Genomic DNA, 749 nt, shown 5'->3' with positions numbered 1-749 from the left:
TACATACACGCACACATTTACACAGAACAGTGCACTATCTTTATGTATTTGCATGCATATATATGTCTATATTTGTGAGCATATCTATGCATATATTTGTGTGCACATATATGTATATATTTGTATGAATATTTGTATGTATATATTTGTATGTATATTCTTATGTATATATATATGTATATAGATATTTACATGTATGTATGTGTATATATATGTGTACATTATCATCATCATCATGATATACAAATATACATATGTGTAAAATATTTGTGTGTATGTATGTGTGCTGGTGTGTGTATGAACGTATGTGTTTGTGTGTGTGTGTATATATATATATATATATATTAATAATAATAATACAACATCAAAAGAATGAATGAGACCTTGATATTATGTAAATAGAGGAATTTACCTATAATTATAACATGTGACAATTAGTTGGTTGTCAAAATAAAACTCAGAGTTTCTGATGCCAGAGCTGAAGTCTGCTCCAGCATCTCATCAACTGATGAGATGCTGTAGCAGACTTCAGCACCGGCATCCAACTAATTATGACAACCAACTAATTGTTGCATATTATATATATATATATATATATTATTTATATAAGGGCATTACTATAAAAGAATGCCTCATGCTAAGTTCACATAATAAACACATTTTTACCGAAAGCGAGGAAGAAAGCAGCGAATGTATACAATGTATACAAGGACGGAAAAAAAAAAATGAACGATGTTACACGAATACAA

The sequence above is a fragment of the Octopus bimaculoides genome, chromosome 11 (assembly GCF_001194135.2).
Source record: "Octopus bimaculoides isolate UCB-OBI-ISO-001 chromosome 11, ASM119413v2, whole genome shotgun sequence".
In the NCBI taxonomy this organism is placed as follows: Eukaryota; Metazoa; Mollusca; class Cephalopoda; order Octopoda; family Octopodidae; genus Octopus; species Octopus bimaculoides.
The sequence above is the reverse complement of the archived record's forward strand: the minus strand, read 5'-3'. Positions refer to the sequence as shown.